Source organism: Engystomops pustulosus, chromosome 10 (assembly GCF_040894005.1).
Source record: "Engystomops pustulosus chromosome 10, aEngPut4.maternal, whole genome shotgun sequence".
NCBI classification, from domain to species: domain Eukaryota; kingdom Metazoa; phylum Chordata; class Amphibia; order Anura; family Leptodactylidae; genus Engystomops; species Engystomops pustulosus.
Window position 1 is genome coordinate 12,584,985 of NC_092420.1, and position 23,656 is coordinate 12,608,640.

Here is a 23,656-nt window from a genome sequence, read left to right on the forward strand (position 1 = left end):
AAAACACTGCCTGATCATATGTTGGCTAGAGAGACTGCTATAGGGGTCATCACCCAACTTTCCCAGCACCTGAATGGCAAATTGTCTAAAGAAATGGTGCAGAACTCTGATTCCATTCACTGAATGGGACAACTCATTGCTTAGATTTACTGATAGTTAAATCGCTCACACAGCTTTCCCAGATTCCTGAGTGACAGAACAGAACACTTCTGGAGTTATCAATTGATGGCTATTAGTGCAGATTAGGTATTTACAGATGATTATACTAACACTCAGCTTTTCCAAGGGCCTCCCAGAAGACCAACAATCTATCTATCTATCTACTATGCAAGTCTCAGTCACTCAGCTTTCCCAGATTCCTGATGTCTTGGAAAACTTAGTAGCCATATGATACAACAAAGAAAATTCAAAAAGCCTACATATAAGGATGTTACCCATCTTTCCAGAGTTTCGGAAAAGCAAATCTGTGTCGCTGCAAATCTGCTTTTTATAGTGTAAAAAAGTTGGGTGACAAATTGTTTAAAAAAGAAATCTACCATGAAAATCGAGCTTGATAAACCAGGGACATTACTCATGTCTTATATTTGTCATCCATGGCCTTCTTCCTTCTTAACTAAGCTTTATAATTATGCTAATGTGTCTGAAGGGCTCTGGGGGCAATATCAGAACCCCTCTGTGCTGCAGCTTCACGGTCTGTTACACTGTTCAGGAGCACTTCCCCTTCCCTCTGTGTAATGTAATCACACACAGTGGTAGGGGGAGCGCTGAAGGAATAGGGGGGTGAGGGTGTAACAGCGCAAAGGGGCCCAGGTAACACCCTCAGGAGCCCTTTGGGCTCATTAGCATAATTTTAAAAGTTGATTTTAGAAGGAAGGAGGCCACGGATAACAGGATAAAAGCCTAAAATAACGACAGCAAAAGCCAATGATCTACTTCCATATTACTGATACAGGTAGTCTGGGAAAGCTGGATAACAGCCTATGGTGCAGTATAACAGGACAGGTTTGAGGATGAGCCCCAGATGCCCCAGTTATAACGGCACAGATAATGAATGACCGATGCAGCAGGAGGAAATAATACTCGGCTGCTCCTTTATCAGAGTCATCAAATCATCAGATCTGGACGCGCTCCACAGCGGGGCCTCCGGGGACGCCCCAACTTGTAACTAATCCCCCGTTTTCATTCCTGGGAGGATATCCTCTATTCATCTGCTCCATTATTCATCACATTGGGTTTGTGGATTGTCTGCTCCTTTAAAAAAAATATATTAAAAAAATCTATAATGGTTACATCTGGCGCTCAGCAAAGGCGACTCTTCATGCGAGCGGCTGGGCTCAAATATTGATGAATTAATAGGAAGTGGTGACTTCAGAGCTGTACTTCTGATCAGATCTGTGTGAAGCCAAAGTAATTGGACCTGTAGCACTTGGTAAAATATAAGGGCATCTGCACCCGGACCTTGGGGGAACGTATCATGGTCGTCTGTGTCCATGATACATCATTACCTTACTGCCCATGGGGGAGGGGGGGGGGTGGTGGCTGGGGCTTAATTCTGCTCTTTCTAGCCAATTCAGACACAGAAAACCAAATCCCCTGCGTTTATACCAATTGTACCCCTAGCAATTCAGTTTTTTGTATCTTGCTTTTAACAACCACTAGGGGGAGCTCAAGAGCTTACTGCAGACATCAATACAATATTGCTGCCTGCAGTAAGCTGCTGAGTAGATCAAAACTTTAGGTTCAACGTCCTCCAGTTCCGTAGGCAATGTCGACTACCCCAGACATTTTGGTTAATGTAAAGCTGCCCAATTGGCTGCTCTTCAGCCCATTAAGCAGCATGACTGGGTTAGGCAAAGTTGCTGAAGAGAGGACATCAAACCTAAAGTTCTAGTCCACTCATCTCTAGTCCTCAGCAGTAAAGAAGTAGCCCTAGTAGCCATCAGATTGTGGCTGTGGTTCGAGGGCAAAAACCTTCTGAAAGGTGTTTGTGATTCAAAGGAAACTAACATCCAACAGCCACCACTAGGGGGAGCTCTGGAGCTTACCGCATACTGTAATATAAGAGCAATCACGGTATGCAATGAGCTCCACCTAGTGGTGACTCCATGTAGTAAAATTCTGCAATATCTTAAGTGAATGTTTATGAACAAAATTTGGAATAATGCATCAGAGAAAGGTATACAGTAAACTCTACTGGGCGTATATGACATGGGGCGATGTGTTATGCCCCGATGTTGTCTACTTAAAACCCCAATACAGGAAACCGCATAAAACTTCACATATACATCGGCCGCAAAGTTCTGTGAAGACTAAATATCCACATCTGGAAAGTATCGCCAGATCCTTCATAGGATGCCAGGGGTTATGGTGCCGCCGCCAGCTGTACCCAGATCTATAAAAGCCTCGCGCCTCATCATACGCTGTACGGAGGAAGTGGCGGCGGCCCCTGGCTTTCATCTCCCCTCCCTATAGGAACAGATCAGTTAATCAGATTTTCCTTTGGAGATTTCCCATGACGGCTGCCAAGATGTATCTGCCAAGGTGAGGGACCAGATGATGTGGTTTGTGCTGGTGTAACAGCGGTATCCCTTTAATCCGGCATCCAGTGGTATGGGAGTGTAGCATTCATGTAAAAGATTCCTGGCCAGCCATTGGCTCAACTGCAAAAATGTCCCTTTAAAGGGGAGGTCTTAGCCATAAAAATGGGAGACAAGCATCTGCTAGTGGTCCATCTATAGGGACCTCAACCAACCACACCCACATGGGGTCCATGTCCCAATATTTGTCACTTTTTGTACAGAAGGCAGATGTGTTGCAAAATTGTTGGGGCTAACCCCATCATAAACCACTCCTCTTTTGGGTTAACGGCCCATCCCTTTAAGATGAAATATATTGTAGGCACCCCTTGATGATCATATATATATATATATATATATATATATATATATATATATATATATATATATATATATATATATATATATATATATATATATATATATATATATACCCTGTAGATAATAGTTTTCCATCAACTTTTGGAGATTATCTTGCTTTTCCGGGACATTTCAGGTATGCATGTCTCTTATTTGACCCTCCCCAGTGATCAGACACTTATCATAGGAGTTAATTTTGGGATAAACCCTTAAAATTTGGAGAAAAAAAAAATTATTATTGAACTGTATTGGGGCACTATAACCATCTGTATGCAGTGAGCTCCCCCTAGTGTTGGCTAGGGGTATCAGTTATTATTGTATCACAACAAACAGCAAATAAGCCACATAGCAGTTACATCCCCCAATAATAATATTGATAATTATAATACCGCTATAATGTACAATAAACCACAAAATACCGCAGTAGACACTATGGCTACATTATCAGGCACCAGCCTCGCCGTCATACACATTCTCAGCAAAATCGCCTACATTATAATAATACACAGTCAGGACATAATTAAATGAATATGAAAGTGCAAAATGCAAGAAAAAGGTGTAAAAAGTCAATAATAGACGAGATAATTGACAGAGAAAGTAGAGAGTAAGTGATGAGCGTCTCCACGGAAGAGCGGACTACAGGCCGCATCGATCGGTCATGTGCGGAGATGGTGGACGTGTACCGCTATATGGGAAGCCGGGTTAATGCTTCACATGAAGAGGGATAAGCAAGATGTCATTTAATAGGTTTTCTTAAAGGGCAGTTCCATAAAACTGTAAAAACTGTCCAGGTCCATATTCCTGTTCCTAGTAGATACTTTTAAGATATTCTGCTTATTCAGCAGTTAAATAGCTGACAAAGACTGAGACAACCACATATACAAGTCAAAAATATACACAGAACGGTTGTCACTGCCCATCCCCCACACTCAGTTCAGCAGCCTATACACTGTACACCACTCGCCATTAGGTTGAATAAGTAACATGTTCTTATGATCCGTCCCAGGAATTTTAAAGTCTGGGAATATTTGGAAATGTCAGCAGTTGTGTAAGCGGCAGTCAGGTTAATTATATTTAAAGGTCGCTTAATATCATGAAAGGCAATGCAGAAATTTCGACCAGAGTCTATATATTGCGTGTTTTATGTATTACGCAAACTGGTCCCCCTGTAAAAGGTAGATCCTTAAAGGAACTCTCCAAGCAACCCCTAATGCATGAGGACTTGATGGATGCCTTGTTCTGATTCTTTCAAGTGGTGGCTCTTGCTCCGCCCCTGAGGTTCTAAACCGATCAAAATATAGTGTGGACTTTTTATTTGGAGTGTTCCTTTAAGAGGGCTCCCCCCCATCTGCCTCCTTTTCATCTTAATTGTCCTGAATTTTATAGGCAAGTTACACCTATGGACAAGGTTCATGTAACTCCTCCCCCCCCCCCCCACACACACACAAAAAGTGGACATTTTGTCCATTTTGGGGCAATTCTGGATAAGGGACTCAAATTATCCAATTTTTGCCCCATCTTTAAAGACGGTAAAGTACGCTTACTCATGGCACATAGGCCCCCTAGTCTATGCCCAACATTTTAAAGGTACAATCTTCTGCTCCTTATTAGTCATAAACAAATCATCTAACAATTCCCCAGCACATTTTTTAGTCTTATTTTCTAATACTGGGGTCTTGTAGAAGACACATCAGGACCTGGTTGGAACTGATGCCCCTACAAATCCCTACAGCAAAGTCCTTGCTATTGGGCCAATGTATATGGTCATTGCAGCTCCTCGGGGGCGGTCTCTTAGCTCTTCAAGACTCCTGATTGGATGAGCTGTTTAGAAAGGCGGAAATACAGGGTTTGTATGACTTTATAACCTAGAACCAATCTCCTGGGGGTGTAAATGCTGTGTACTTATACTCAGCTTTCCCGGGAACAGATAGTTCTAAAGACCATGGTGCTGTTTAGTACAAGGTTATTCACAGTCAATGACAAGTTCTTTTGTAAAAACCAATTCAAGGAGTATTAGAAAAGCGGGACAAAGGCAATGTCATGTGCAGAGCGGCGCAGCCTTCAATCCGCTTGTTTCCCTCACATTCCTCAGGACCAGCGATGCTAAGAATGAGGGAGATTGACAGTAAATTGGGGAGGGGGGTGGCAGCTCCTACTCCGGAGCTTGGCATGAGGGCGCGTGATCCAAATACCCAAGTGATATCAGAAATTCAAGCGCGGGATTCAGCGATGGTAAAAACGCTGACATAGGACAAGTTTACAAGGTGATGGACGCGGAGACATAGCAACAACTCCTGATCGAGTATTCTCAGCGCAGGGACTGCGGGGGAGGGGTGGGGGGGTGCTGGATGTTCTAGAAGGTTCGGCTCCGGTGCCTCTTCCCAACGCCGAGGACACAGGGTTATTTCTGAACAATCATTCCGGTGGCCATCGCTCATATCTGCCACGGCAATTACCGAGATAAAATGAAATACCTCTGTCATTTGTTAAGTTGTCTGTTGCCAGGTCACAGCGAGCACAAGGGATCACTCCGGAGCCATTCGTTTTAATATCACAATAACCGGCGCGGGCGGAAACAGAATATCTCATCTTATTTTATCCTTGGAAAGTCATTACAGAGACGACCTGAGCTTCAAGCATCGGAGAGCAGGTATAATGCAGGAGATTAATATGAGAATATTCTGAATGCCTGCTGCCACCACTAGGGGGAGCTATGTGCAGTCTGATTGTACTGTTGGGGAACTAAATCAATTTTATGGTGTCAAGAAGTCACAAATTTAGACCCATGCTTCCGGTTCATCAGTCAGATTAATTGAGTGACATAGAAAGTCATTCAAATCTATGAATATAGCCGCACTCTAAACTTGAAAGGAGCAGTAGGGATCATGCTTTATCATCAATACTATTTTACTCCACCTGCCCACAGTCTTATGGCTGGAGGACTGCTAAAAAATAAAAAAAAAAAGCTCCAGGGATTACCATATTTTTCGGACTAAAAGGCGCACAAAAAATCCTCTCTCAGAAATGAAAGGTGCGCCTTATAGTCCGGTGCGCCTTATATATGAACCGTACTTACAGACAACAGCTGCCTTGAACTGTGCACAGGTCATTCATCCTTATAGTCAGGTGCACCTTATATATGAACCTAGATGTTTTACAGGCATTTATTGATAGTGTGCCTTATAATTCGGTGCGCCTTATAATTCGAAATATATGGTACCAAAATTCCATGTGTGTAATACCCCATTTCTGCAACAGGGGCACTATACTGTGGCTCTTTCCACAGTAACAGAGACTTAAAGCGGAAAAATCACCAGCTTAGACTTAAAGGCGAATTCCAGCCAAGTGTGTCACCGCTCCGTCATTATTAAGGGGGTCCAGCTCATCATTTACCCCTAGCGGATGCTCCCAATGGAGCCCCAGCCATTTTTCGGACAATAAAGCGCACAAGAATATAAGGCGCAGAATCAATAAATGCCTGCATGTATTGGATCACTCCTACTGGTAATGGGGCTCATTCACTTTAGGGAATTTGGTGATGCCGCTTCGCTCTTCCGTGGACGTGTTGTAACAACTTCCTGGAGCCGCAGTCATAATTACTACTTTTTCTGTACGGATGGAGAAATTCCAGTAATATTGCGCTTTTTACAAGGCTCTTAGGCGCTGATGGGGTTAATCCGGCGCATTATGTCCATACGCCTGAATGTACCTTAAAATATTCATGCAGTTTATGGGAAGGGCGGAAAACCTCATAGAATGAAATGTTCCTTTAATTACAGAGAGAAATCCTCTGCATTATGTAGGAGTTACACTTATCCCGGGGCGTCGGGACCACGTACATCCCTCCCAGGGTAATCCACTTATTTTAATACGAATTTACTAAGTGTCGCTTTAAGCTGCAAATGTCACTTCCCTTTATACAGAGATTATCTCTTCTTATTGCCCATGAGAAAGATGAAGATCAATGAAGTCATGAGAGTTTATAGGGGAATTTCCGTCTTATATGGGAGCTTTCGGGCATAGTAGGCCCCACAAAATGTAGTTTATATAAATGCAACCATTTACCCAATTATTTTTTTAATGAATATAATGCAAAACTGACAGTTAAGACTGACACAGTGAAAAGGGATGGGAATTGTAACCATTTAATAGGATAGTTTATAGGGTTTTATGCACCAAAGTAAAATTATGCCTTTAATTATGTGCTGTGCCCCTTTAAAGAGGATTTTTCACCACCTCACACATGTGGAGGATGAACATACCACGTCGTAGGGGCTGCTACAGAGATTCGGGAGCATTTAGAATTTTCTTTCTAGACCCTACGGTCGCTGAGAAATCAGTAAAAGATATCTGACCATTATAATCCTCTGCACTGTCAGAGAGGAGGAGCTGGTGCAGAGGAGGGGGCGTGTTCTTTGATCACGGTCAGATACTGAGACTAATATCTCTGCAACCGTGGGGGCTAGAAAGAAAATTCAAAGTGCCCCAGAATCTGTGTAGCCGCCCCTACATATGTATGGTGCAGTGAAAGGACCTCTTTAATGTCTTTTACCTGCACATTGAGGGTCCAGTGCACTTAAATGGGGCTGTGAATGCTTGTTCCCGAGAACAAAGGGGCTACTCACTGGCCAACGCAGCTGCATAGGGTCCCAATAACACACCCTTCTACTGTCTGCAGTTCCCTGTACTACCTCTTAGTGGCCAGGGGCGCTGCTGAGCTATGTAAGAGAGCTGCAGTAGGACTCCCTTCCCTTCCTCCTTACACAGCTAAGTGGTTAGGAATGTTGCAGCAACAACTCCATTGCAGTGAATGGACCTGACTGCAGTTCCCTGCACAGCCAGGTGGCCGGGTGGCAGCAGTGAGCAATGCAAAACGTTATGCTTTTGATTGGTGGTGTTACAAAAGGTCATCAGAGTGAGGGCACATTCCAGTGGCACTATATAGGAGGGCAGTACCCCATAGAGCACATCTGGTAGGGTGCACGGACACCTCTGAATGGCTCCCCCTGTGCCAGCCTATTGGTGCCAGTAAGTGCCCAGCCCCGGCCTCTTCCAAGCATAGATGACGTCTGCTGGCAGAGCTGGTTTGTCCTTCACTTCCATTTCAACGGCTCCAATTTTCCATCTCTTAAGATCTATTAATTAACATTCATTTACTTCTATTGTAAATCTACAGAAGGTTTTTTTTCTCTTTTTCTGCCATTTATTGGAATCCGAGCCGATAACTGAGAATAGCAGAATATCCTAAAAGGAGAAGGGTTTATTAAGAGGACTATTTGTAGGATACACCTGACTGGGGCTGAACCGTAATACCTGACCCAACCTATTCATAATGGGGGCGCCATTCGTGGACCAGTACAACCATATCAGGATAAATTGGGTATCCTTAAAAATTATGCAAGCACAGTGTGATGCCTCTGTGTTTCCAACGTAAATGATGATAGTACTGCCTCCCCTTATTTTCCTAAGCAGACAGTGCTTTCTCCTAGTCTCTCCCAGTACATGCCATCATCATATATGGAGTTTCCTCCTCGTCTCTCCCCTTAAATGAATGAAGACACCGCTGCCTCCTTTTCTCTCCCTGTAATTGATGCAGCTACAAATTGTACAACATAACCCTCAAAACAATATAAGAACAGATAGTACTGCCTCCCTATACATTATATAACCACAGTTAGTTCTGCCTCCCTGCCTCTACCTAAAATAAGAACAGATAGTGCTGCCTCCCTATAAACAATACCAGCATAGTTGGTTTTGTCTCATTCACTCCTCGTCTCTCCTTAAGTTACAAGCACAGATAGTACTGTCTCCCTGTCTCTACTTGTACTAAAAAAAAAAAAAAAAAAAAAAAAAAAAACAGATGGTACTTTTTTCCTGTAAATTATATGAGCACGGATAATACTGTCTCCTTGACTCTCTTTGGGATATAAGCACAGATCGTGCCCTTTCTTATATAAATGACCTAATGACAGATAGTACTACATCCGTATAAGTGAAGCAGGTACAAAAAGTAATGCCCCATGATGTATATACAGATAGTACTTCCTCCCGCTCTCTTCTATTATTGGCCTAAGCACAGATAGTACCGCATCCTTATAAGTGAAATAGGTGCACATAGTAATGCCCCATGATGTATGTGCAGAAAGTACTGCTTCCCTCTTTCTCCTATAAATGACCCAAGTACAGATAGTACTGTATCCCTATAAACATAGTAATACCCCATGATGTATGTACAGAAAGTACTGCCTCCCTCTCTCTCCTATTATTGACCTAAGCACAGATAGTACTGTATCCCTATAAGTACATTCACATAGTAATGCCCCATGATTTATGTACAGATAGTACTGCCTCCCAGTTTCTCCTATAAATGACATAGGATAGATAGTACTACATCCCCGACTTGATGTAAAATAGTCAGTTTATGAAATGGGATAACTTCTCAATTTTCAGATTCTGTGGAGCCTCAGAGGACACCATTAAATCACCCGACAGATGATATGGAGAGATTGTCCCCGCTTTCCATCGCACCCTATGAATATCAGCTCAGCGCACAGCATGGAGATACAAGCCCCCCCCCAGACTGTAATCTTCTATAGTGGCAGTAATCACTAACAGAGGGCACCTTCTACATAAAAAGTAAACTGTTCTCCGGAATCACAGTCACCCATAAATATTGGGACTGTAGGCACTTTAGCTGGGAGACAGTAATGCATCTCCTCCGCTTGTAAAGACGTCTCATTAGGGAATCGCCGGCTGATGTTTAAACATAAGATTACAAACCGCTGCGCACAAAATCTCTCAGAAAGGTTCTGGCAGCTCCGAGACCCGAGTCCTACTGTCCTGCTCACTCTCTATCTCTGCCAGACAAAAATCATTGGGACCGCGGGGTTTTCCAAGTCATAATTCCCAAAATATTCTGCAAAAGGGTTATTCTGCCAAAATGAAAAACTGGCAAGAAAAAGTGCACAGGCTGACCACCGAGTTACATCCTGTATTATACTCCAGAGCTGCACTCACTATTCTGCTGCTGGTGCAGTCACTGTGTACATACATGACATTACTTATCCTGTACTGATCCTGAGTTACATCCTGTATTATACTCCAGAGCTGCACTCACTATTCTGCTGCTGGTGCAGTCACTGTGTACATACATGACATTACTTATCCTGTACTGATCCTGAGTTACATCCTGTATTATACCCCAGAGCTGCACTCACTATTCTGCTTCTGGTGCAGTCACTGTGTACATACATGACATTACTTATCCTGTACTGATCCTGAGTTACATCCTGTATTATACTCCAGAGCTGCACTCACTATTCTGCTTCTGGTGCAGTCACTGTGTACATACATGACATTACTTATCCTGTACTGATCCTGAGTTACATCCTGTATTATACTCCAGAGCTGCACTCACTATTCTGCTGCTGGTGCAGTCACTGTGTACATACATGACATTACTTATCCTGTACTGATCCTGAGTTACATCCTGTATTATACTCCAGAGCTGCACTCACTATTCTGCTGCTGGTGCAGTCACTGTGTACATACATGACATTACTTATCCTGTACTGATCCTGAGTTACATCCTGTATTATACTCCAGAGCTGCACTCACTATTCTGCTGCTGGTGCAGTCACTGTGTACATACATGACATTACTTATCCTGTACTGATCCTGAGTTACATCCTGTATTATACTCCAGAGCTGCACTCACTATTCTGCTTCTGGTGCAGTCACTGTGTACATACATGACATTACTTATCCTGTACTGATCCTGAGTTACATCCTGTATTATACTCCAGAGCTGCACTCACTATTCTGCTGCTGGTGCAGTCACTGTGTACATACATGACATTACTTATCCTGTACTGATCCTGAGTTACCTCCTGTATTATACCCCAGAGCTGCACTCACTATTCTGCTGCTGCTGGAGTCATGGCATATGTACATCACTCAATTCGTAAGCAAAATTCAAGAACTTCTTTACTGAAAAATACACAGAATGCATCATATGGTGCTGATCATCTAAGTGTGATGGAATATATTATGTATAGTGCTCATGGCCAGATCATATTAATTCACCTGCTCACACGCAGGGAATAGGAGCCGATCGCTTTTATTAGGCTCCAGCATCACTCACACTTCCACATCTGTTGTGCAGTTGAGCAGGTTCTACCCATCATCATAAAAAGAGTGAAATATTCCTACAGGAGATCTCAGGGGATATTCTAGATTACTCTTCCATGGACACATAAAACAAGAATATCCATGAAAATAAGAAGCAGCTTTTCCAGGTGCAAAACAGAGCAAGAAGGTCCATAGAGCGACCGCCAGGAGAAGACAACAGATACTCACCTAATGCAGGAGCAAGAACAGCAATGAGGGAGATGACACCAAGTGGCTTCAAATTCACTTGTAATTTCAGGATAGCAATGTAGAAAAGTGTTGGAGCTAAATTACTATCTTTGATACCTGTGCTGCAAGCACTCTCCCTGTACTGTGCCATCACCGTGTGTGTGTATTATCCCTGTACTGTGCCATCACTGTGTGTGTGTATTATCCCTGTACTGTGCCATCACTGTGTGTGTGTATTATCCCTGTACTGTGCCATCACTGTGTGTATTATCCCCTGTACTGTGACATCACTGTGTGTATTATCCCTGTACTGTGACATCACTGTGTGTATTATCCCCTGTACTGTGACATCACTGTGTGTATTCTCCCTATACTGTGACATCACTGTGTGTATTATCCCTGTACTGTGCCATCACTGTGTGTGTGTATTATCCCTGTACTGTGCCATCACTGTGTGTGTGTGTATTATCCCTGTACTGTGCCATCACTGTGTGTGTGTGTATTATCCCTGTACTGTGACATCACTGTGTGTGTGTGTATTATCCCTGTACTGTGACATCACTGTGTGTGTGTGTATTATCCCTGTACTGTGACATCACTGTGTGTGTGTGTATTATCCCTGTACTGTGACATCACTGTGTGTGTGTGTATTATCCCTGTACTGTGACATCACTGTGTGTGTGTATTATCCCTGTACTGTGACATCACTGTGTGTGTGTAACCTCTGTACTGTGACATCACTGTGTGTGTGTAACCTCTGTACTGTGACATCACTGTGTGTATGTAACCTCTGTACTGTGACATCACTGTGTGTATGTAACCTCTGTACTGTGACATCACTGTGTGTATTATCCCTGTACTGTGACATCACTGCGTGTATTATCCTTATACTGTGACATCACTGTGTGTGGGGGAGGGGATACTATTGGGGGGCTTCTGCAGATACTGGGCGGCACGGTGGCTGAGTGAGTAGCACCTCTGCCTTGCAGCACTGGAGTCCTGGGTTCGAATCCCACCCAGGTCAACATCTGCAAAGAGTTTGTATGTTCTCTCCGTGTTTGCGTGGGTTTCCTCCGGGTACTCCGGTTTCCTCCCACACTCCAAAACATACTGTTAGGATGTTTAGATTGTGAGCCCCATTGGGGACAGGGACCGATTTGACATGCTTTGTGCAGCGCTGCGTAATCTGTGTGCACTATATAAATAAAGAATTATTATTATTATTAGATACAGGTTTATAGTAGCAGAATATATGATTAGACACATGGTGGATCCTGTCCCTTCCCCTCACACCCGGTGATGTATTTCTGGGGATTTTACTTTAAGTTGCTTTAAAAAAAAATTGTCCCTTATTTCCTATTCTGTGCATCTGAATGGGCGGCTGATGATGGAATCCTCTCCCTTGTGTAGAAGTCAAAGGTTCTGGAGACCGGGAGGCGACCGGGCGTGAAGACTTCTCCATTGAAAGCCTCGGTTTCCCTGAGTGCAGGAATGTGACAAGTAGCGCAGTGTGGACGAGGTGCAAAGAGGCTCCGGAGCCCCACAGAGCACTTTATAGGAAAACTGATGGAGACTAAATATCCAGAGTATCCGGCCCAGCTCCCAGGAGCAGAATGCCTTCCCATCCATGGTATAGCACATTGCACCAGAACTACTGCTCTTATAACGGAATGTATATAACACACTGCACCAGATCTGCTGCTCATATAATGAAATGTATAGAACACACTGCACCAGAACTGCTGCTCATATAACGAAATGTATAGAACACACTGCACCAGAACTGCTGCTCATATAACGAAATGTAAATAACACACTGCACCAGAACTGCTGCTCATATAACGAAATGTATATAACACACTGCACCAGAACTGCTGCTCATACAATGAAAGGTATATAACACACTGCACCAGAACCGCTGCTCATATGATGAAATGTATATAACACACTGCACCAGAACTCCAGCTCATATAATGAAATGTATATAAAACAACGCTTCTCAAAAGTCACGGCTCCTTTAAATTTTTAATTGGAGTAGGTGGACATAATAAAAAAGGGGTCCTCCAGTTTTCTATAAGCCAGAGTGGAAACAGCTCCCCCGTAGGTCTGGAGGACTCAGCACGGTCATACACTACACTGAATACATATATAATGTAATACCACAGTTGTCCTGTAGTGGCCGCTGCAGAACAAGACCGCAGCTAAAAGCAGCTTTGATGAGCGATCACTAGTGATCATAAGGAGCTGGAGACGCAGGACCTGCAAAAATATCACGTGATCATGAGCAGGTCCTCCAAAAGAGAGTGTCTTGTGACTAAAATTTAAAAATGTAACAATGTAGGGCATTGTGGTTGAATAGGGTCATGGGTATAGAACCTGTAGATGCAGTCCAAGAAAAGAGGTACTGCAGCAGCCACCACTCCCTTCCCATAGTCTGGCAAAAAATTACCAACCACAAGAAGAAGGGGTGAAAAGACGGCGTCTTTCCAAAAGGTCCCAACTTGCCAGACCAGGACAGAAGGTCAAATCTATGGGGGTCTTCCAGATGAGACTCTTTCCACTTCCCAAAAGTGAGGGATTCACCGTTTTCATGATCAGAACTGCAAAATTTACCAAAATTTTTCATCAACCATGACTACTTTCTTTTTGGAACAGCGCCACACCTGTCCACTGGCCATAACAACAGAGTAAATGATGTCCACATGCAATACCACCAGCAGCCTGCGCATTTAGGTGGCGCTGTTTACACAAGCAGCATGGCTTTCACACCATAACAAGTCTACAGCTCATTCACATGAAGCCCAAGAAAGGTAACAATGATCCAGGAATATGTTAATTACAACTTGAGGGATTCTGAAAGAAGAAGAATCCACTTATACAAAGGTTTTATCTGCGATTGCGGCTCTTTATTTAGCGCAGTCACACAATGCAATGAGAAGAAAAGCTTCCCGTCTCCAGGAGCAGCGAGGGAATAAAGAACAAGCGGGTGAGGAGAATTACAGACCGCGAGATAATGTACAGCAGATATTATAATAGATACAGGATACAATGTAACAAGTATCAGACACCGGTTCTGCTGCGGAGGGATCTGCTGCAGGATATCACCACTGATAACCACTGCACTGGTTTTTCTCAATATGTGCAATCAATACTTTAAAATATGGATCTATACTCCAAGATTAGAGCTGGCGGGGATGTATCCTCACACTGCTTTTCTATTAACTGTGCAAGGGACCTCACACTGCTGTGCTCCCTGTTAGGATTACACATCTCTTCAGAGACAATAGCTATCTTTGTGTGTAATGTTAGTAGCAGCAGGACTATAAAAGATGGATTTATATTCCAGGATCCACATAGCTTCTGGGAATGTATCCTCACACTGCTTTTCTCTTAACCCTGTGTACTGCACTTCTCCTAAAGCTCATACTCTTTGTGGGTAAACTCAGAAGGAAGGAGTTTAGAGCAGAACAAAGCAGAGAGCACAGCAGTGTGAGGACATGCCCCCAAAAGCTGCACCCCTGGAATATAAACCCATATTTCACAGCCATGCTGCTACTAACATACACAAATATATGTATTGTCCCTGGAGAGATATTTTTAAACTTATCTTTGTGTATATTGTTAGTAGTAGCAGGACTGTGAAATACAGGCTTATATTCTGAGGATCTATCTTTTGGGGGCCGTGTCCTCACACTGCAGTGCTCTCTGCATTGTTCTGCTCAAAACTCCTTCCCTTCTGAGTTTGCACACAAAGAGTATGAGATTTGGGAGAAGTTCAGTACACAGAGTTAAGAGAAAAGCAGGGTGAGGATATATTCCCACAAGCTATAATCCTGGAATATAAATCCATCTTTTATAGTCCTGCTGCTACCAACATTACACACAAAGATCAGTATTGTCCCTGAAGAGCTGTGCAATCTTAACACTGGCTACAGAGAGCACAGCAGTGTGAGGACCCTTGCGCACCCGGGCTGAAGCGAGCATACAGCAGCGCGCTGGAGAGAGGAGGGGTGAGCAGCGCTGCTCCCCTCTCCATAAAGAAGGAAAGACGGAAAAACATAGGACTTATCTTATTTTTTTCATGGACAGTTATGGTGCAGAGAGACATCCATGGGGGCTGAAATCGGGCATCAATGTGTGTGGCCAGATATCGGTCTGGGCTAAGGGAACTCCCCAGTGCACTTGGAGAAGCTACAATCTTGGAAAATATATATCCATATTTCACAGTCCTGCTGCTACTAACATACACACACACAGCGGTATGACGACACATCACATCATATTGTGATATAAATGAGCCGTGCACCTGTGTGACGTCACATGACCACGGACCACTATTTATTTACAGCAATTAAATGATGAAGCTTCCTGTTGCATGATAGCAAGCAGAGATCTAGAAAACTATGAAGAAAAATTGATACAGAAAGTATATTCAACATCTGCAAAGAGTTTGAATGTTCTCTCCGTGTTTGCATGGGTTTCCTCTAGGTCCCTCGGTTTCCTCCTACACTCCAAAACATACTGGTAGGTTTATTAGATTGTGAGCCCCATTGGGGACAGGGAGTGATTTGGCAATCTCTGTGCAGCGCTGCATAATCTGTGTGTGCTATATAAATAAAAGGAATTATTATTATTATTATTTTTGTTATTAGAAAATTGTTTAACTTTTCATTACACAAACAATACAATTTATTTGCTGGCATGTCCTTAAAGTGGACAACCCCTTTAAGGGAGTCATGCTCTCTGACTCCTAAACCATATTGAGACCAGTAGTGTCCAAGAATGAAAGTACTAGAAACCCCCATAGCACCTGAGCACATGGCCATAGGGAGACCGCTCAAGAATTTTGTAGGGACACTGCCCCCCCTCCCTGGCTCCAGGTCACTGCCGACATCTCTCACCATTTGTCCGTAGTGAAGTGTCTGAAATCTGGTCCTCCCGGTTTGTAGCCCGCTGAGCTGTGGGAGAAAAACAAAAATTTAGGATGAAGCCAAAAAAATTGGGAAATAGCACAGCAATAAAAGAAATAAAAACAATAAAATAATAATAATAATAAAATAATAACAAATAATAACAATAATAATAATAATAATATAACAAATAATAACAAAACAACATAAGGAACCGTCATACATGACAAGGTGTAACCAAATGTCTTCTGCATCTCCCAAGTATCTCTAATCCCTATGGAAATCACTGCAATGTATAATCCCATTATATCCAATGTATGTACACACCCTATAGAGCTGCTGTGTAACCCGTGTCTGTCCATGCTGGGAGTTGTAGTCACACATCACCTGTAGAGCTTTCAGTTCAAATCACATGGCCCATAGAATAAAATGAATACAAAGAACCGCAAGTATATCTTCACGTAATGGAATGTAATCTATTGTTCCCAGTTATCAGCTGGAAATATAAGACTTTGGACTGTAAGGTACTTCTGGGATACAGGTAACAGAAATCTACTGACTCCATTATCAAATGATGTGAGAATCCCTTAGAAACAGCGCCACTCTGGGCCACAGGCGGTGTACGGTACTGCAGTATTTAAAGGGGTTGGTCAAAGTTTTAAGCGTTAAGATCTACAAAATAGGGGATAAGCTTCTGATTGGAAAGGTCTCCACCCATCATGAATGGGGGTCCAGCAGCAGGTCCAGGGGAGATCACACAACTTCATGAGTGCCATAGACAATGAATGGAAGGAGCATGGTACACCTGACACCACATTCATTAGTAGAAACAGGACCCCCATTCTGAGGTCAGGTGGGGTCCTAACAATCAGAAGAAAATATCTTGATATCAATACAAAATTTCATAAACGCCTTTAGTCACATGATCCGATAACCCCATTCCTATCGCGGTCAGCGTTGGTGATGTCACTGGTCAGCGGGTAGATTATAACTAGTAATTCCATCTAATCCCATAGGGAAAGGAGAAATGGTGCATTATAGGGCATGCATTAATCATATAGCCTGACCACAGGACCCGACTAATATCATCCATACAGCCAGATTATCTTCCAGCCTATCCTCTTAGTTAACCCTATAGGACACAGGGGGCATTGTGTGGCCGTCACTGATCTGACCTTATTTAGACATATTTCTTGTCAGGGATTAAGTCTTAAAATCTTGTCAGCTATGCGGACTCCGAATGCCAAAGAGGAACATCGCCAAAAACCGGCCCTCTACACTTCGGTTCAAATAAAAGTGAAACCCTATAATATTGTACAATGGTGAAATATTCAGTTACAGGATTATAGTCTAAGCGATTGCCTCACAGATAACGATTGATGCAATCTCCGCCATTTATAAGTAGAGGTGACTCCTAGAGTAGAGTAAGAATATAGAGGCACACATCGTGCAGTATGGGGGTCATTGCATCATACAGAGATATGATGCATGGACTCCCTGTCTGCCAGCCGGAGTGCAGCACCAACTCAGTAACAGTCCTTGAAAGTACCAGTGCTGCAGTTCGGCTGGCAGACAGCATATTTCTGTATGACGCAAGGACTCCCACCCTGTGCAATGTGTGCAGTTGTGGGATACATATGGGTCAGTTTGCAGGGGCTGCACATGTTCAGTGCATGGGGGGGGATGAGGCTCTTATGCTCCGAGAGGGGAGGTTGAACCAAACTTTCTCTTGAACAACCAGTCTAAAACTGCCGCCTTCTTCTATTCTTGGAGCTGCAGTCTTAGGCTCTATCTCACTCTTCCCCTCCCACAGCATGAGACTGCAGCTTCATCTTCCCCCTCCTCTCTCATATCATAAGACTTCAGCTTCATCTCCCTTCTCACAGCAGGAGACTGCAGAGTCATCTCCTTACTCCTCTCTCATAATATAAGACTGCAGCTTCATCTCCCTTCTTCTTGCTCATATCATAAGACTGCAGCTTCATCTCCCTCCTCCTCATAGCATAAGACTGCAGCTTCATCTCCCTCCTCCTCATAGCATAAGACTGCAGCTTCATCTCCTTTCTCACAGCATGAGACTGCAGAGTCATCTCCTTACTCCTCTCTCATAATATAAGACTGCAGCTTCATTTCCCTCCTCCTCATAGCATAAGACTGCAGCTTCATCTCCCATCTCACAGCATGAGACTAAAAATTAATCTTCTCACTCCTCTCTCATAACATAAGACTGCAGCTTTATCTCCCTTCCCTCCCCTTATAACACAAGACTGCAGATTCATCTCCCTTCTCACAGCATGAGGCTGCAGCTTCACCTCCCCCCTCATCTCACACCAGCATGAGACTGCAGTTGTATCCCCCTCCTTCCCTTTTACAGCACAAAACTGCAGTTTTATCCCGTTCATATCATAAAATACTGCAGTTTCATCTCCCCCCACACAGTATAAGACTACAGCTTCATCTCCTGTCTCCCCTCCTGTATCGACACAAAACAAGGTGCGACCCTATTTAAATATTGTTTTTAAAAAACTACAAAAGAGCTTAAAAAACCCATCACATATAACTGCTGGTGCCGTCACGTGCACAACTCATTGGCTTTGTCCGATGGCTAATGGTTGCCAGTAAGGGGTAGCGCTGTGTGACAGGACAATTAGAGAGAAGACATCTACATTCCAGGCTCGTTAGTAATGTCTGCACATAACCAGGAACATTACAGTCCCATCAGGGAAGCCCAGTTTCCTAAACGTTTGGCTGAAGTTGGCACACAAGAATTCAGAGAGGCAATTGTACATCTGGCACCGTGTGCAGGGGGGCTTATTATTTCCGGTGAGACCAAGGATACGTTCTAGTACCAGTATTTAGCTTGTAGAGTCCTGAAATATGGAAGCTTCCAGGTGTGCCAACTATAAAAACTACTACTCCCAGCAGGGTCCTCACAGGGAGAAAACTTCAGGCTACAGAGCAAAGCTATACATCATTTTTCAGATTTTGCAAAAATCCTTAAAATTATCATTAAATACAAAGTTTTATTTTCTAAATTAATTTGGGGAGGGGACTCTCTTTCAGATTGTCACAAAAAGTCTCTTATATGTAGGAGGACCCGGCATATCCACGCATTATTCACACAGTACTAATAGTGTAATGCTGCATTTTAACTGTAGGGGCACTGTGGGGAAACTGAACATTCGGTGGCAGGTTTGGTGCAAATATAATGGCTGATCGTGAGGAGTTTTGGGAAGGGGTCACCTATAATGAGATTTTTTTTTTTAGGGATGTGGGGGGATGGGGATAGATAGGGTCATATTTATGGGACCCAGTTTGTGGCACCCATCGCAGATCATTTCTTAAAACTCTGCAATGTGCCATCCCTCTGTTATTACTTCTATAAATTCACCAACAAATTGCCAACTGGGTGTTACCACTTGGAGGAGTGTCCATACACTGACCAATCAATGCAAGCAAAATCCGCTGTGCATGGACATCATCTGGAAAAGGTAAACTCCCATTTGCCAATTTATGCATAAATTCCATGAAGAATAAATAGAGGAACATCACAATGTAAACTTTCACCCCAGAATTGTTCTTTTTACGTAAAATTTGTCGGAGAAATAAGAACTAAGTGCAAATCATTCTGGAGGCCGCTGGGGACGAGTGATTTCCCAGCCTCTTATAAATGGTAATTTCATTTCGTTATAAGCCGGGTTCAATTATAAAATGGACATTGCAAGCCAAGGCCTGTCGTGTCCTGCATAAAAGCTCTGATTTACAGTGTGAGCGGTGTCAAGGAGCTTCAGACGGGGCAAGGTCAATGGATAATTTAATAAGTGCAAGTCACAGGTGGAGGGATCGGTACTGTGCGGAGCTGCGCCCCCGACTGGTGGGCGACATGATACAAGACTCCCGAGTGGACACTCCTCCGCTGTGCTCCAGCTGTGGGCTGTATCTCTTTGCATACGGAAAACCAAACCAGGTGCCAGATATTTAATATAGATATTCAAGGGAACCTGTCAGCAGAAATTGACCTAATAAACCACTACCAGTATGTTGCCAAGCCGCTGAACATCTTCTAGATCAGGTTTCTTTCATGACCTAGTGCGGTGGCATCATTCAGAAAATCTACTTTAATAATAATAATAATACTTTGAAGTGAGAAGTAAACAGGTTGTATAAAGTCAAGGAGGCGGAGATTTAAACACTGAAGTCAAGCTCTCTCTTCCTCAGAAAGCCCCCTTCACTGTAATTGATGGCCCTACATCCAGATCTCTTGAAGTCCGATGCATGATGTCAATCACAGAGGAGGAGGCATTTATTAGGCCAATTGCTGATGACAGGTTCCCTTTAATGTATTTGAAACGTAGAGAGATATTTCTAACTTGAATCCCCCTCCATTCCTGGGCAGACCTGCTCCAAGACCCCAGCACAGATTCCCACACATGTCCTGTCCCAATATCCCGTACACAGAGAACTTGTCCGTTACATTCAGATAAAGGTTTATTTTCTCGGTTTCTTCGCCGCTGGAGGTTTATTTTCATCCAAGAGAATGAACTTCAACGAGGACAAAAATAAATTCACAGGGAGGAGTGTGAAATGGACGGACGCCAACCCGCCACAGTCTATGGCGGCTGCAGACACCCTTGTTCTCCACAACTTCTTAGACTAATGGACTGGTCTCAAAACTTTTTTTTTTTTTAACCATTTCTGCGCCAAGTAGTGTTGAACTGTCACACCTCCCCCTTGACAACCCGCTACCCCTCCATCAGTACAGATCATATTGACTGTAAATGGGGTTGGTTCTCGGACCATTAGACTGCACTCATGGGACTCCTCTGAACCCCAACTTAAAAACACAATAAGGCCAACAAATTCTCAGGATACCCAATTTTTCTGCATATTTCCATAAAAAAAAATATCAGGTAATGATATAAGGTCCAAATGATGAATAGTCATACACAGTCATAAATTGGTCCCAGAACACACTTTTGGCCCATGATATATCTAAATTTGTTGAAAGTTTGCGGAAAATTAGGGCCCATCCCAACAAATTCTAGACCCCCACATGGGGGTGACCCTGCAGATGCTGTGGGGCCTTGTTCGGTCTGATCCACTTTCCGACTGGGTGGTAAGAACCAGTACAGGATGTAAACAATAATTTAGGCCTAGCTCAACCTAAGGCCTTTTTATCCATACAGGAGACCAGTTTCCTCTAGCAGAGGGATGCAATAATATAAAGTACAGAATATTATATTGTGGGGCACAAAACAACTGTAGTTGCCCATAGCAATCAATTCCCTTTATTGGGGACATTTTGGGAACCTATAAAAGGAACTTTTGTCCTGGTTGCCCATGACGACCAATCACAGCACAGCTTTAGTTTCAAACTGCATAAGGAAAATATGAAAGCTGCGCTGTGATTGGTTCTGTGAGTAATCATGATAAATGGCCTTTTATATGTTCCCTAAATGTCCCCAAATAGAGTAACTTTTACGGATTGGCCTGGGTAAGGGGGGAGTTATCAGGATTTGACCCCTGCCCCTGTGTGCACAGCCAGCTAGCGTGCCATGATGAAGTGCGAATAACAAGAACATTTGATGTGTGAGATGTCTCCTGCGAGACGTCTTTGTATTCCGAATAGGAAATCCAGCAACGGATGAATGAGGGAAAGAAAATGGACACTGTGTTCAGACTGCGCTAGAACCGGGTCATTTTGAGGGTCAGTGTCCTGTAAACACAGGCCTCAGTATGACGAGAAATCAGCAGGGCTGCAGTCGCAGTGCGCCGGGCCAAAGTACACACAGATCTGTGTCGCCCCCACCAGAAGGGCCACATCACCCCACCACAGCAGGGTGGGCACTTTCCACTAGGTCCTGGCGCGCTGCAGAGCCGCCGAAGAAAAGCTTCATTTACAAGCAGAGGTGTGGGATGGGGTGAGGCGGCAGGTATGGAAGAGGCGAGAGCAAACAGAGATCCTAATCTGCCTCGCTGCTATGAGGATCCCTTATGTAGGAGGAGGAATTGGAAAATAAGGGATAAATGTCACATTGGCATAATAATAAGAGGACATTTCTAAAATCATTTTGGGAGTCAGATGGGCAAACATGGTTAATTTCCAGTCTTCTGAATGGGCTGAGGGCATATGGATGTCATAGGAAAAGCCAAAATACAAAGTCTTCTTGCTTCATGCTTCTTGGGATGACAGCAGGGTTGTGACCTTCACAACTCAAAAACCTACCCCTAATCCTGCTAGATTAAGCAGGATAGTCCTGAATTTTCATGGGGGCGCAAAACCAGCTTTTAAAAGGGAACCTGGCATCAGAAATTGGTTGTATAAAGTCAAGGGGGCGGAGATTAAACACAAGTCAAGCTCTCTCTTCCTCCGAAAATCCTCTGCACTATAATTGATGGTCCTTTATCCAGAGACATCACTAAGCAGATCTCCTGAAGTCCGATGCACAATATCAATCACAGAGGAGGAGGCGTTCAGAACCCCCACGTTGACTTCAGTGCTAAACTCTCCACCTCCTTGACTTTATACAAACAATTTCCATCTCAGTTCAAAGTTGATTTTCTGGAGAACGCCACCACACTGGACCATGAAAGAAACTAAAATTTGAAGCTGCCCAACAATATACTAGTAGTGGTTTATTAAGTGGTGCTGCATGAGGCAAAAGGCTCGCCCCACGGATGGTGCACCGCTGAGCATTGTGAGTCACCGGTGGGAGACATTATGTAGCATCGGGGGAAGGAGAATATAGAGCACAAACTAAAAGAGACCCATATCCCACATACACAGGCATACCATGTTAGCCATGCATGCAGGTTTTCCTACCAAGGAGAGGGGTCTAAACCACGGGCAGTCCTCTCTGATGGCAGTCTATGTCTCTTATGCATCCACAGTGATATGATTTGGTGGCATCATGATTGTTGATATGGGTGTGACATATGTAACAATGGCGCAGTGGAATGGTGAAAATGGACTCCCAACCCCCCCCCTCCCCCTTAATCTGATATTAAAGTTAAGTAATCTATATCTGATTGAGATGAGCCAAAGCGTCACCCCGGCTCCATAAACGGGCACCGCAATAACTGAAGAACCTTGTTCTGGTTTTGGACACTTTTAGAATTTTACAGAAATACCTGGAGATTAGGAAGGACACTTTATAGTTACATGAGGATTACAGTAAGGGCGGGGTCCGGGATTAAATCTTGTCTTTTTTATTTTAGATTTTGCGCTGTACAAGTCCCTGTTTAGGCTACAAGACTGAGGTCACGGTTTATGGATTTCGCTTCTCACAAACTTTTTTTCTTCATCCAAAAAAAGACGGATTTGATGTGTAGACACAAGGGGCTTTTGTATTCATATTGCGTTTCCCCGAGATGAAAGTTCCTTGATCCAGACACAAAGGGCACCAACCTCTCATCCCTCATTAAAGGTAAGTTGTCCTAGTTGTATGTCGG

General features: G+C 43.5%; 1 protein-coding gene across 2 annotated transcripts in view; it reads right to left on the reverse strand.

The window, feature by feature from the left end:
• The window catches only part of PLXNB1 (plexin B1), a 100,800-nt gene that overhangs the window by 45,904 nt on the left and 31,240 nt on the right, over positions 1–23,656 (reverse strand). For both annotated transcript variants that reach the window (XM_072128233.1, XM_072128232.1), the window contains exon 2: positions 16,196–16,252. The gene's annotated coding sequence lies outside the window, so the exon portion shown is untranslated. The remainder of the gene's footprint in view (positions 1–16,195; positions 16,253–23,656) is intronic.